General features: G+C 43.6%; 1 pseudogene; it reads right to left on the bottom strand.

The window, feature by feature from the left end:
* Nucleotides 1-11,320: 11,320 nt before the first annotated feature.
* LOC109456859 (small ribosomal subunit protein uS8) lies at nucleotides 11,321-11,693 on the bottom strand (annotated as a pseudogene).
* Nucleotides 11,694-15,392: the final 3,699 nt, after the last annotated feature.

Below are 15,392 nucleotides of genomic sequence, written 5' to 3'. Positions count from 1 at the left end.
TCTTTCCAGTAAGTGGTTTAGGAATGGGGACATGCTCTGGTCCTGCCCAATGAGACTAAGGGGATATTTGCTGGGAGAGTTTCTGGGAAAGGTTTCCTCACTCCTAAGAGAGAGCCACTGGAAGCGACCGTATCTCTTCTTCCTGGGAATGTTGTCAAGTCTGGATATGTCCTGGAACTGTCACAGCTGTTGTGCTAACAGCTGAAGATGGAGCCAACAACAGGGATGGTGGAGTGGAGAGCTGGAAGGAGTCTGCCTTTGATGGCATTCAGTGTGCCAACCCTAGAGGCCACCCTAATGCTGAACCAGGGAAATGAAACAATGCCACAGCTGAAGCCATTGAGAATGGGAGTTCTGATATTTGTAACAGAAAGTATCCTTACTGATACCACCAGGCAGCCTTATGACTTTTGTGGGCCCCTTCCTACAGAACAATTTCTTCTTAAATTATATTTTATGACCACGTTGGCATAAAGATAAATATATTAATATTATATATTGAAACATTTTCTTTGACTTAAAAATAATTTTCTCTTGATTTAAAGGAGATTAAAGCTTTTTTTGTGGATCCCTAAAAGTATTGGGGCACGAATGTGCCTACTGTGCCTAGTAGATAGATTGGCCCTGGATACGACTCCCAAGTGTCCATCTGCTGTCCATACCTCCCTTTTGACCTTCAAACCCTCACATCCAGCTGCTTAATGGATAGTTTCCACTTGGGTGTCTTACCTCAAATTTATATACCTAAAGCTGAACACACAATTTTCTTTGTCCAATGTCCCCTATCTGAGTGAACTATGTACCGCCCAGCTAGTTACACCAGCCAGAGACCTGGGACCTCAACCTCTCCCTTACTTTATGCCCAATCCATCACAAACGTTGTCAATTTACCCTCTTAAATGGCTCTTAAAAGCATTTACTTATTGTTTCCATCTCCACTCCTATCTCCACTGCTATTGTCCTAATCCATGTTACCAGCATCTCTTGCCTGGATTACTGCCATGGACCCTAATGGTCTCCCTGCATCTCACTCTCCCTGTAATCTTTCATCTACACTGTCCTCAGAAAGATCTTTTCAAACAGCAAACCTGGTCTCATAGCTCCCTGGTTAAAACCCGCTGATGGCTTCTGTTGCTCTTATGACAGAGACTCAAACCTTCAGCGAGGCCTCCGAGGCCCGGCCTAGCCTGCCCCCTGCCTCATCTTGCTCTTCTTTCCTCTTACTCTGTGCTTCAGCCACGTGTTCTTCCCTTAGCTCCTCAAATGCCAAGGTTCCCTCCTGCCATAGGACCTTTGCGCATGCTAATCTCCCATTTTCTAATCCTCCTTCAGCTCAAATGTACTTTCTCAAGGAAGCCACCCTTGACTCCCAGTCTAGGTCAAGTATCACTAACCATATGGGGCAGGGCAAGATTCTTAACTGCTTGGTGCTTCTGTTTTCTCATCTGTAAAAGGAAGATGAAAATAATGCCTAACTCATAGGTTTGCTGTGAGAATTAAATAAAATGATGCATGGGAAGCACTGTGGGGTAAGACTGTACAGTGCTCGGCTTGGGCAGTTGTCCCGCCCTCTGCCTAGCTTTCTGAATGGGGGAAGTAGTGGAGAGACACCCCTCCCCCCACTAACTCTAGATGGGATGTTGGGGTGAGATAGGTCCTAGAGTGTGAGGGTTTCAAGGTCGAGCACCTACAAGGACACTCAAAGATTTCTTTCTTTCTTTTTTTTTTTTAAGATTTTATTGGGGAAGGGGAACAGGACTTTATTGGGGAACACTGTGTACTTCCAGGCTTTTTTTTTTTTCCAAGTTAAGTTGTTGTCCTTTCAATCTCAGTTGTGGAGGGTACTGTTCAGCTTCAAGTTGTTGTTCTTTCAGTCTTAGTTGTGGAGGGCACAACTCAGCTCCAGGTCCAGTTACCGTTGCTAGTTGCAGGGGGCACAGCCCACCATCCCTTGTGGGAGTCAAACCGGCAACCTTGTGGTTGTGAGGATGCGCTCCAACCAACTGAGTAATCCGGGGAGCTCAGTGGCAGCTCAGCTCAAGGTGCCATGTTCAATTTTAGTTGCAGGGGGCACTGCCCACCATCCCTTGCGGGAGTCGAGGAATTGAACTGGCAACCTTGTGGTGAGAGCCCACGCTCCAACCGAGCCATCCGGGAGGCAGCTCAGCTCAAGGTGCCATATTCAACCTTAGTTGCAGGGGGCAGAGCCCACCATCCCTTGTGGGACTCGAAGAGTTGAACTGGCAACCTTGTGGCTGAGAGCCCCACTGGCCCATGTGGGAATCGAACCAGCAGCCTTCGGAGTTAGGAGCACGGAGCTGTAACCGCCTGAGCCACCGGGCCGGCCCTCAAAGATTTCTAAGTGAGTCAAAGGAAACCAAGGAACCAATTGTGCTGGGGAATAATTGACAATGCCTGGCTGGGGTGGGTGGGGGGGCTCAGAGAGAAGGTGTGGGAACAGAGTCCCAGAGAGCAGTTTCCAGGCTCTCGGCCTCACGTGGAAAGGTGCTGGCTCGGTTATTAGATGGCCATCAGCTATAATCAGATGGCCATCCACTGTGGCTGGGTGGCCCTTAGCTGTTACCGGTTAGCCATTGGCCACTGATATAACTGCCGTGGCTGTGCTAGGGAGTTGGTTGGTTGGCAGACAAGCAGAGGGCGGATTGCGGTTAGCAAGTGTGGTTAGCAAGCAGATTGTGGATTGCTAATCGTGTTGATTCCTATGTCTCGCCTGGCCACCAGCGAGACTAGGGTGCAGGAGGACCCCTTGTTGGGGTACTGGTGGATGTTTGCTTCTGTGTCTCCAACCCAGCCGCCAGCAAGAATATAGTGGTATGACTCCCCTATCTACGGCTCCGTTGGTCCATGTGGGAATCCAACCAACCAAAAGGGGCTCCGTTGGTGTTCCTTTTTGGCCTCACTATGTCCTGTGTTCTTGTGTGGGGAGCGGGAGCTGAGACCTTGCATGACACAGGGAGAGATCAAGAGAACCCTCAAAGGTCAAGGAGAGGGGAGGTCAGCAGGAGCACACCACATTTCTGTCAAATCTCCTAATAGCCTGGAGCCCCTAGAATGAAGGACAGTGTTTGCAATGGAGTGGCTGTATGTCAGCCACTCTGGGGATCCCATCCCCACCCTGTCATTTATGGGTTGGAGGATTGGGAAAGTCACTTCACTTCTTTATGCCTGCTTCCTTATCTATAAAATGGAGCTAATGAACTTGTTTTGCAGGGTTGGTGGGAAAATTAAATGCAATGATACTAGTTTATTCAGGCTGCCATAACAAAGCACCACAGACTAGGTGGCTTAAACAGCAAAAATTTATTTTCTGGGGTGGCCGGAGAGCTCAGTTGGTTAGAGCGCAAGCTCTGAGCAACAGGGTTGCCGTTGGATTCCCACATGGACCAGTGAGCTGCGCCCTCTGCAACTAGAGTGAAGACAACGACCTGCTGCTGAGCTGCCAGTGAGCTCTTGGGCGCTGGATGGCTCAGTTGGTTAGAGCGTGAGCTCTCAACAATAAGGTTGCGGGTTCAACTCCCACAAGGGATGCTGGGCTGCGCCCCCTGCAACTAAGATTGAACAGCAACTGGACTTGGAGCTGCGCTCTCCACTACTAAGATTGAAAGGACAACAACTTGACTTGGAGCTGATGGGTCCTGGGAAAAATACACTGTTCCCCAATAAAGTACTGGGGGAAAAATTTTTTTTCCCCTCACAATCCTGGAGGCTAGAAGTCTGAGATCAAGGTTTCTGCAGGGTTGGTTTCTTTAAAGGCCTCTCTCCTTGGCTTGTTGATGGCCATCTTCCTCCAGTGGCTTCACCTGGTCTTTCCTCTGTGTCTGTATCCTAATCTCCTCATCTTATAAGGACTCCAGTAATATTGGATTGGGGCCCACCCATATGACTTAATTTCACCTTAATTCTTTCAAGTCCCTGCCTCCAAATACAGTCACATTCTGAGGTACCGGGAGTTAGGACTTAAACATATGAATTTTGGGGGCATACAATTCAGCCCATAACAGAGACATAGACTCTTGTCAAGTAACCAGCATACAACAAGGGCTTAGTAATGCTAATTACTTTTCCCCCCAATGTGGGAAGAGCAGACAATATCAGTGCACTCAGCCCCAGAACTCTACAGATAAATACAGCCAGAAGCCTTTTGGCACCTCTGATTTTCCTAAGCACTTGGGCAAGGACTTCCGCTCTTCCTCTCTGCTCCTTGAGGTGGGAATTGTAATAAATCACACCATGTCTGAGAGCAATTGGGAACTCTAGGAGTTAATTTTATTTTTATTAACTTAGCTTAAAAAATTCAAAACATTACCCTGCCAATCACCAAAGCAACTCAACCCTGAGAATATCTGTTTGCAGACTTTGCTGAAATGGACCTATAATTGATCTGAGTAAGGCAGCCCAAATTCAGCCTACTGACTAATCAGTATTAACCAAGTGTGAGTTTTTGTGCCAGATGCTGTGGAAGACACAAAGAAATCCCGGACACAGTCTCTGCCTCAGGACCCAGAGGCTTTAATTGGTACTTTAGCTCCTCTCAGGAAGACAATAGAAAGTAGCCTCTGATGTGAGCAACAGGAAGGATCAGACAGAACTGGATGTGCCCGTGGGACATCCAAGTGGAGCTTTCCAGTGGTCAGTTGAATGGACATCTGTGAAGCTCCAGAGACTGGTCTGGTGTGGTGATACAGATTTGGCAGTCATTATAATAGAAATGAAGCAGCCCTTTTCCTAACAATCCAGAGAAGAATTTTTTAAAAACCGAAAGAATTGTGTTGTGAGCTAATAGCCACTGTTGCAGCTATTCCACTTGCAGAGGCAGAAATGCAAACCCACAAATGTTGACCAAATGACATCATGCCAGAAAGGTTCTAAAATATTGTTCACAGACCACAGGGAGGCAGCCGGGTTTCTGACAAACAGCATGCTCCATCCTAGAAATATGTTCCAGTCTTGGCTAGCCTTCACTTGGAGAAGCCAATAAAAATTCTAGAAATAAAACAGCAGAAGCAGAAACTGATGATAATGGTAGCTCAGAAAATGAGATTCATTAGATTAAGTCTGAGTCAATTTTGCTGTATATTTCCTGAAGATCTTTTCCAGAAATGAACACCGTTTGTATTTAAGAGTTGAGAAGACATAATGTGTTTAATCAGTCAGCAAACCCGTACCAGGTGCTGGGGATAGTGAAGAGTGAGACGTGAAGTTGTGGCGGCTACCTGGGCCATGATGGGGTAAGGGGAGTGTGTGAATTGTTCCTGTCAGAGAGAACAGTGTTTGCTGAGGCACATGTTGATGATAAAGGAATGATTTTCTCTGTGTAGTGGGGGGAAAAATGCTCTTCAACAGATAATCATGGTTCATTTTCACTTTCAGGAGAAGGACAGCACAGATAGATGGTTCTTTTTGTTGATGAAAACAATGCGTAATTTTTGGGAAGGATGAGAAATGGGCAGAGGGAGAGGAAACTAGGAGATGAACAGAACTGCTCTACCAAAGAAATTAAGAAGTGAGAGGAATTTGGAGTTTTGGGGCAGCCTGGGGAAATAGGCCTGGGCAACTTGCAGAGAGTGGAACAGTGAGGAGAAGAAATGAAAAAATGGGAAGACCAGGTCCAAGGAAGAACCTTGAGCAAAAGAGTCATTGTGAGCTAGAGAACGGGAGAATCCGTGATAAGAAGAACGTGAGTCCTTTCCAAGGAATATACGAAACATCCAGACGGCACAGACTTCTGCATTCTGTGGGACAGTGGCTTGAGTAATTTTTATTTGGATATTAAAAAGTAACCAACCTCAACAGGCTGGAGGATTCAGGGTAACAATTGAATTACATCTATTTTGCTACATTGGCATCATATTCTTGTATTTGCAAGTTTTGCCTGCTTTTACTAACTAGCAAACAATACTTTGTTCTTAAATTTCAGCAGCTTGTGGGTTCCATTTTTTATATTTAAAAATGACTTAAATTAGTGATTTTGTAATTTACAGTCTGAATGAAAAATGTTTTAAAACATAATGTACAAAATATAATAATCTTGAACAAATAAAATTATACACAATACAAGTTTATGTTCCTGACCCAATAAAAAAGAATTTCATATGTTTAAAAATTTCCCCAAATGTCTACTTAAAAAACACATTCTCTATTATATAAATATTTCTTGGACATTTGCAAGTCTGACCTGTGGGTTGAATCAATTTTCTGATCTAGAGGAAGGGTGTTATAGGCAATAGATGAAACAAAATACCTGTTACTGTCTCTGCTTCATTAGTCCTTTAAAGTAGACTGTTCCATCCAGGCCGCATGCTCCAGGAGCTAGAAAACAGTGTGTTCTTCAGATTCTTTATCCCCTGCATTCCCAGTCCAACCTGTCCCTCCTCTTTAATTTGACACACTAGCATTCATTCTCACGTCTCTGGTCCTGGACTCTTGGTTCTGTCTTCCATGTCATGAAATGAGTAAGCAGAATACATCAAGTAGACAGTGTTCAGAGCTCAGAATGGAGGGCTAGATTTGAGACATAAATTTGAGTTATTGACATATAGCTAGTTATTAAAAGTATGGGTATGGATGGAATTGCATAGGGAGAGAAGGTTGAGTGAGAAGAGAAGTGCAATAAAAATATTTAGAATTCAAGTCAAAGAAAATGAATTAGCAATGGAAAAAGAGAAGTAGATGCAGAGATGGGAGATCAACCAGAACAGTGTGTTGCTACCAAAAGATTTTCTTTTTTTATTTTATTTATTTATTTAATTTATTTATTTATTTATTTATTTTTTAAATTTTATTTTATTAAATTTATTGGGGTGACAATTGTTAGTAAAATTACATAGATTTCAGGTGTACAATTCTGTATTACAAAGATTTTCAAGAAGGAGGGAATGATATTGCTAAGTCATCTGAGTCAGATATTGCTAAGAGATCTAATGAGATGAGCACTGAAAAGTTTCCATTTGATTTAGCAATGTGGAGGTTATTAGCGACCTTGGTGAGAGAAAGTTTGGTTAGGTGATGGGAGTAGAAGCCAGGTTGGAGAGGATCAAAGGGTGAGTGGAATGGAGAAAATAGAGAAAGGAATAGAAGACAAATCCTGGTAACACTTGGCTGTTATGGGGAGCAGAGAGATAGGGTAGTACCTCGAAGGGGATATTGGATCAAGGGAGAGATTTCATATTTTATGTGGAGGAGCCTAACCTATGTTCAAGTGTTGATGGAAACAATTCAGAAAAGGATTTATTAGTTAAGATAACACCAGTTGCTATATAAATCCTCCCTATTATGCATAAAGGTTCAAACATAATAGAAGTTTATGTCTTGATAACATAAAATCTGAAGCAGTCCTCCAAATGGTGATTCAAGGCCTAGACTTCCTCCATCTTCTGGCTCACCCATCTTCAACATTGGCTTTTATGATTCCAAGCTTGTCTGCTTCAAACTATGAAAGGGAAAGAGCATGGATGATATTCATGGCATGTTTTTATGGGTCTGGCCTAGAAGTAGCATGTATTTTTAGTGCAGATAACACTGGCACAGACATCAGTCACATGGTTATACTTAATTTCCAGGGAGGCTAGGAAATTTAGTCTAGCAGTGTGCCCAGGAGGAAGAGGAAATGGGTTTGGTGAGCAGCTAGCAGTCTCTGCTACAAAGGGAGAAGTCAGAGATACAGGAGATGGGGTGGGGGTGAGAGAAGTGGATAATGGAAAGAGATTTGCTATGAAAATTCTCTCTGTTCTCTGTGAGGCTGAAAGGATTTGGGAGCCTCTGTTATAGTGGTTGATGATGTTTAAATATTTGGCCTTTTTAATACCTAAGGGCAAACATTTGGTCAAATGTTTAATGACATGTAAGTCATTGTCGTGCGGGGGACCCTGCTCACTGTGCCATTTGTCCTGTGGGGCGGCCTGCAGGGTCTCAGGTCCCACTCCCCACATAAGAACACAGGATGTGGCTAGGCCAAAAAGGAACACCCACGGAGCCATAGGTAGGGGAGTCACACCACTATAGTCTCACTGGAGGCTGGAGTCACACAACCTGCAACCTGCTGTCCGCTTTTCTGCCAACCGACCAATTCACTCTACTGAACCGACTCCCGACTCCCCAGCTCAGCCGCGGCAGTTACATCAGTGGCCAATTGGCTCACTGGCTACAGCTGACGGCCAACTAGCCACAGCTGACGACAGCCATCTACTACCCGAGTCAGCATCCCTCCACGTGAGGCCGAGAGCCCAGAAACCGCTCTCTGGGACTCTGTCCCCATAGTCATTACATATAATGACATGAAAGTAAACTTTATTGACTTAAAAGCTGGGCAAAAATCTACATATAAGATTAAAAAACCAAAACCAAAACCAAAACAACCTCTCGAACAAAATTTCACCATGATTTGATGATCTTTAAGACTTTCTGCCTTGTCTGCTTTACTTCCCCCGTTCTTCTCCTGTCTCCCGCGAACCCCCTACTCTGGTTCAAGCCATTGCTTCTCAGTCTAGTTGTGTAGGGACACAGCTCCTGGCCCATGCTGGTATTATGAGCCTTGCGTTCCCCCGCCCCCACGCGTGCTGAGGCAGTTGGGTTGCTGGTCGTTGGGTGGCGTCAGGTGGGCCTCCACCACTCACAGCAGCTCTGTGGGGACAGAGCAAGCAACGAGAGCAGTTTCCAGGCTCTCGACCTCACATGGAAATGTGCCGGCTCGGGTAGTAGATGGCTGTCGGCTGTGCTAGTTGGCCGTCAGCTGTAACCAGTTAGCCATTAGCCACTAATATAACTGCCATGGCTACAGTAGGGAGGTTGGTTGGTTGGCAGAGAAGCAGAGGGCGAATTGTGGCTAGCAAGTGGGGTTGGTTGGCAGAGAAGTGGATGGCGGATTATGGATCATGTGGCTCTTGCTTCCTGTATCTCCAACCCAGCCGCCAGCGAGAATACAGTCCTATGAACCCCCTATCTATGGCTCCATTGGTGTTCCCTTTTGGCCTCACCATATCCTGCGTTCTTGTACGAGGAGCAGGAGCTGAGAACCTGCATGACACCATTGTTCCCTGTTGTAGCTGCAGAACAGAAGCAATGCCTGACACAGGCAAGTGTTCAAAAAGTATTTTTTTGTTTAGTTTTTTTTCAGAGGAGCAAAGATTTTTATTAAAGTGAAAATACAGCTCTCTTACGAAAGGGGGTACTCGAAACTGGGATGCCCCCAAAAAAGTATTTCTTGAGTAAACAAATGAGTGAATAAATCTTTTTACTCATCGTAATCATCCAGTTGTTAAAAGCTGTTCCAGTTGCCTAAGTAGGAATAAATACATAACTAACACTATCTGGCAAAAAGAAAAAAAGGGAAGTCTAAATTATGTAGCATTAATCTGACAAATGCAGTGAACTACTGTATTGTTTGTGTACTCATGTTTACATTTTCTTCACAAAAATACAATTTTTGTTTTACAGCTGTGTGATCAATTAGGGGTGTGACTGATTCTATGGATTCAGTCAATATCTGTTCCAGTCTCATTATAGTGTGTCTTCCTGGAATGCCGAGGCTATAAAGTTTAAAACTACTTTTTCCAGACTCCTTTGCTGCTATGGTTCTGAATGAGACTTAGGTTCTATCAATCAAATGCATTCGCCTGGTACCTGAAAATGAACTGAGTTAAAAGGGGAAAGAGGGAGAGTTTGAGGCATCTATCTTGCTGGTCCTGATGGTTTAGAGGGAAGCAGTTTGGTCTGGACCTGGAGGTGGCATGATTCCAGAGTTCGTGGCTATTAGTGGTTACTGCCTGATTCAGCAGGTAGACTCCTGTTCTTGGCAGGAGGAGCAGCCGCCTTCACAGCCCAGTTCTGCAGTGTGGATTGGAGAGTTGTTCCTGAAAGATCAGCCTACAGTCTGTTTCTTCAGCCCATCTAACAATATAGTAAGCCATTTAATACCTTGCAATAAATCCCTTTCTGTCCAAAGGCATAGTTTTTTTCTCTGCCACTGACCCTAACCAAAGCAAGGGGCTGAAAATTACTATATAATGGACAAATGATTTACTATGTAGATCATTAGACTACAGAGGTACTTTAATATTTATGAAATATCACATACTCTATTGTCTGGGAGATCCAGTTTCAAACAAATATATGTGCTCCTACAGCAATCTGTACATTGGTTTAAAAAAAAAAAAATCCTACCAAATTTGAATTCTATTGAAGTACACTTGCTGTTTGCGAATGCTATTAGGACTGTGGTTTGCACAAAACAGAATTCTACAGGATTTAATGAAAAGATAAATGAGTTTATATAAGGATACAGATCCTCTGTATATAGAACCCAAGAGCAAGGATGCAGCTGGACCTCAGGAATGGCCTGGAGCCAAGGGTTGTAGTGCTATAGAGAACCCAGGAAACCCTCTCTCCACTTCCCACCATTGTTTCTCTCTGAATATCGGCTTCATTCTTTCTTACTACTAACTTTCTCTGCATCCCATTTGACAGGGTGAAAAAAAGGGCTTTAGCTCCACTTATCTATCCTCAAGTTATGAGGACAAACAGACTGAATCAGTAATTTCCTAGACTCAACTCAAGAATGTCAAGGAAAGAGTATGAGTAGCCAGCTTCAGTCACGTGCCCAGTTCAGCTAAGTGTTACAGCTCAAACGATGCCATTCACCTTATTTTTTTATGCAGAGGGCACCCCCAGAGCACAGCATTCTGTAGAATAGACTGTGAATGATGCCCACTGGAGTTGTACCACCACCCTGAACCAATCAGCTGGAGTCTGGAGTCAGAGTCCCGCTGTGGGAACCTGGCAGTGAGTGCTCTGTTCCTGGAACCATCGTGGGTAGGGGGAGGTGGATATGCAGGAAGGGAAAATAACCATATCTGAGGGAATTATTGGGAGCTCAGGATACAAGCTAACTGATGTCCATTATGAGAACAACATACTGATTTTAAATATATTAGACCAGGGGTAGGTCAACTACAGCCCACAGGTCAAATCTAGCTGTCCCTGGTTTATATAAATACAGGTTTATTGCAACACAGCCACACGCATTTACTTGTGTTGTCAGTGGCTGTTCTTGTTCTACACTGGCAGAGTTGAGCAGTTGCAACAGAGATCATAGAGTTCATATAGTCTGCAATATTTACCATCTGGCCCTTTACAGAAGAAGTTTTTTGACCCCTCTATTAGACCCCTGCTATTTACAATGAGGTCCACAAGCTAGCAGTCAGCATCACCTGGGAGCTTCTCAGGCCTCCACTTGGAACTACTGAATCAGAACCTTCTTTTTTTCCCCATGGAAGCATTTTATTTGCATGTATGTATTGCATTTCTAGAAAAAGAATCCTAAGATTTCCCTCCTGTGTGCTTTTGTCTTGCTTCTTTGTCCATGATGCTAGCTTACGTTGTCAGTATTATAATGAAATCAAGCTGATCAGACAGGGGCAGATTATTCTGCCACTTTTCTAGATCTTCAGGTTACACATCAAATCTGGGCCTGATTGCTCCTCACTAACCTGCCCATGAGGTTCTCAACAATTTCTCCAACTCTGTGATCATCAATTATTTCAAATTCTCCAGTGTAACCATGCTTCAACATCACAGCTAGATACTGGACGATGATTTCCAAGCATGAAAAGAACCTAGTGTTCGCCTCTCTTATTGACATTGGTGATGCTCTTGAGAGCATCAGCCAAAACATTCATGTGCTACCATCATGATGGCACGGAAAGATGGCAGACAGAACTGCATTTTAACAAGGTCCCGAGGTGATTTGGAGGCACATTAAGGTTTGAGAAGCACTGTATTCAATTCCTCAATGGGGACAATCAATATTATTGAAACTTTCATTTCACAAAGCCCCATTTAGTCTGTGTGACATTAGACTAGAGTGCCACTGTCCCTGGATTTGTAGTGGGTTTTTTTTGGACCGTATCATTACCATCAGCCAGAATCAGCCCACACAAAGCGATACCAACTACAGTTTGTTAAATGCCTACTCATTCATTCTATTACAACAAATATTTGTTGAGGGCATACTCTGTGTCAGGCATTGGACTACAAATGGTGAACGAATTGGCACAGTCTCACCTCTCAGTGTTATGGAGCTTTCACACATCATCTCATTTAATTCTTCCTATAACCTATGAGGTGGATAATTTAATCCCCATGAGGAAACTGAGGCTCAGAGAGGCTAAATGACTTGCTCTAAGTCACATGGCTGGTGAGTGGCAGAGCTGAAAATCGAATTTATATCTATCTGACACCACAGTTTATGCTTTTTTCTATGCAACATTGCTAGACATGATTCTAGGAGATAATAATCTAAATTAGGTCTATAGCCAGAGAGCCAGTGTTTTATAGATAAAAAATAGAGTAATCTTATCTCCCACTTCCCAGATACAGCCAAGATGATATTGCAAGATAGGGGCAGGCTGGAAACTAGAGGAGTCCAGCTCCTCTTCTCAGACCTTCTCTTCAGAAGCGACACACCTGTACTTTTACCTGTGAGAGAGACAGATGATTGTGATTCTATTACTTCTTCCAGACATTGGAATGAGGAATTCACCTGAAGTCCTAGGATAGGACAAGAAAAGCACTGCCCTGGGGAGAAAAGGGGTCAGGGTTAATGCTTCTTCCACCGCAGAACTCTCAGGATGAATCCCATTTACTGGGGTCATCCTATCTTTCTGACCTTCTTTCCCAACTGTTCTATACATACCCTCTACGGACCCAGCCTTCCTTCTTTGCCTTACTCCTCATTCCACTGTACTCTCTTGAACTTCAATTCTGCCACCTACAAATATGCCTCTTCTATATACCTATATCCTCAACTGGAGGAAAGAGATGAGGTGTGTATGAGAGGTGGGGGGTCTAGGACACAAGTGCTCGATGGAGAAAGATAATGTGCCAGAAGTGAGGGAAAAGGGATGAGGCTGAAGATGTGGCTAGTTAGGGAAAGCAGGAGGGAAGTGCAGGAATGAAAGGCATAGAGTAAGATGCTCTCTGATGGAGCAGGAGGAAGAAGACGGTAGTGAGAAGCCTGCAAGGATGAGCCCAAAACAACAGAAATGCTATCACCCCCATCCCTATCTCAATAACAGCAACCTTGTGAAATAGGTACTATTATTATCTCCAGTTTATAATTAAGACAACTAAGAAACAGAGGGGTTAGGTAAATTGTTCCAGGTCACATGGTTGTGAGGGGTGGAGCTAAGATTGAAACAAGGAGACTGGCTTTAAAATTCATGCTGCCTCATAAGGGCACCTCACCAAAAAAAATAAGAAATATTTCTCCTTAGGTAGCTCTGGTCCTGGACTAGCCTGCCTTTGTTCATTTCAAACACAGCATTTCCATTTTATTAATATGCAGAAATTAATAAACAATTACTTCAGCTCATCTGCACAACCTAAATCAAAGCATTCAACATAAACAGGGTTTTTTCTTAAAAGAAAAGCTGTCAGAAGTAATATCTAAATCTAATAAATTGTTGGATTTTCTTTTTCCAGCAGATTTCTGGTTTGAAATGAGGAAGAATTTATTCTGCCTTTCTTATAACATCTATGAGCCTTGACTTTAGCACCTGTAAATAGTTCTCAGCCTAAGGGTAATACAGGCACACCTCATTTTACTGAGCTTCACAGATGTTGCATTTTTTATAAATTGAAGGCAAGACCCTCCACCAGCAAAAAGATAATGACTAGCTTTATTGGAAGACTTGCTTTAATAAGGTGATCTGGAACGAACTGTCAATATCTCCAAGGCATGCCTGTACAAGATTTCCTGGGAGGTGGTGAAGATTAATCAATTAAAATGTAAGTAGGACTTTCAACAATTCAGCCCATTCTCAGACATTCAATGAGCAGTTCTGGTGTGTTGGGGCAAGGAGGACGAATAACACGGCATCGATTTTGCGCTGTCCAAAGTGGGCTAGTCAGACTTACAATTAGAAAGGCTCCAGGATAGTATCACAGAGCTAAGAAAGAGCTGGAGCAAAGGGAGTAGAGAGGAAGGAGCTTGAATTGTGCTTGGGGCTTAAGGGAGGTCTTTGTGAAGCTGCATAAGGAAAGCCCTCTGTCTTAGTTTGGGTTCCCCTAAGTAGACTCTGAGATAAACACAAGTAGCTTATTTGAAGGCGAACCCAAGAAGTTTGGTGAGGAAGTAGGAAAGTGAGACAGAAAAGGGAAGAAAGCCAATAAAATGTACATTAACAAGAGGGTTACAGCTCTGGGCAACTGGGGCTCCATCATGCTGGATACCCTCTGAGGGGAGGTGTAGAATGTACCTCAGAATTGTCCCACAAGAGGATGAGGAGCTGAGCTATTTTCCACCACCTGCCATCCCACATTGGCTGAGGATTACTTTAGGGTGCTAATTCCCTGGTACATCAGCCTGCCTCACACGTGGGCTACGAGTCCTGCAGCCAGATAAAGCCTTCAGGTCACAGATGCTGGTTTTTGAGGCATAAGCTGTCCACACTTTTCAGAAGCTGCAGGTGTCTCTGGGTTGGACCAAGGGGATATGGGTCACCGATATCATTTGTTATCCCCTCAATAAATGTTTGAATGAATGAATAACTATGAATCAGAAGATGAAGAAGTAGACATTTCAGCTGGGTCAGGGACCTGAAGCTGAGTGTGGTGGGGCCAGGGTGGCACAGGTAGGACAGGCTGATGTAATGGAAAGCCATTTTAGGGTCAGATGAACATAGATTCAAATATTAACTCTATCATTTGCTGAGTGACCTTGAACATAACATTTAAGTTCAGTTTCCTCATTTGTAAAATGAGAATCACAATATCTACTTTATAAGTCTGTTGTCAGGGTTAAATAGAATAGTATCTGTAGAGTTCCTGACACATGGTAGGTGTTCTATACATAGTGACCAGGATTGCAGCAAGCTGTCACAAAATGGCAGCTACAACTGTTAATCCCTGGGAGCAGAACTGGCGTAAGCAAATGTTTAGTTTTGGGGCTGTGTCTAGGGCACAGTGACATGTTTAGCTTGCCTAGAGGCTGGAATATGGGTTGAGGCCTTGCAAGTCTTTAAGACTCATTTCAGATGGTACCCTCTCCTTCACTTCTCACCACTGCCTTTCATCTTTGCTCCCACCACCTACCGACTTTGCTCTTACCAAGGACACCTACCATAATTGAACCATCTGTTTCAAACAGCCCTTTCTCCCTAACTTAAAAAAACACCACGTTATAAAATATTGCTACATGTAAAAGTGAATGGAAAATAAAATAATGAATTCCCAAGTACCCAGCTAAAGAAATGAATTATTACAATACATGAAGTCTTTTTGTATCTCTTTCTTCTCCCAATCTAATTGCTCATTTTTCAGAGTTAACCCCCAGTGTGAATTTAGTAGTTAATATTCCTATATATGTTTTTATAATC

This window comes from Rhinolophus sinicus, linkage group LG06, assembly GCF_036562045.2.
Source record: "Rhinolophus sinicus isolate RSC01 linkage group LG06, ASM3656204v1, whole genome shotgun sequence".
Taxonomy (NCBI): domain Eukaryota; kingdom Metazoa; phylum Chordata; class Mammalia; order Chiroptera; family Rhinolophidae; genus Rhinolophus; species Rhinolophus sinicus.
This window is presented reverse-complemented; position numbering and strand designations above follow the sequence as displayed.